This window comes from Chinchilla lanigera, unplaced genomic scaffold (assembly GCF_000276665.1).
Source record: "Chinchilla lanigera isolate Chin_1 unplaced genomic scaffold, ChiLan1.0 scaffold00099, whole genome shotgun sequence".
NCBI classification, from domain to species: domain Eukaryota; kingdom Metazoa; phylum Chordata; class Mammalia; order Rodentia; family Chinchillidae; genus Chinchilla; species Chinchilla lanigera.
The window spans coordinates 3,568,206-3,568,433 of NW_004955500.1; positions in this window are offsets into that span (position 1 = coordinate 3,568,206).

Genomic DNA, 228 nt, shown 5'->3' on the forward strand with positions numbered 1-228 from the left:
GGGCCCGGGAAAAGTACTTAATGAGAGGATCTGTTCAGCAGAAGACAAAGAAGGAAACAGCACCATGCTTATATATATTAGAAGGTGCCAAAAAAAAAAAAAAAAAACTATCAGGTGATATGAAAGTCCTATTTAAAGTTTCCATAAATATGGTACAAAATAATAATTTCCAGGGATGACATTTTCCTAGTTGAAAATATTTGAACTCAGAGCTTCTACTATTCTTTT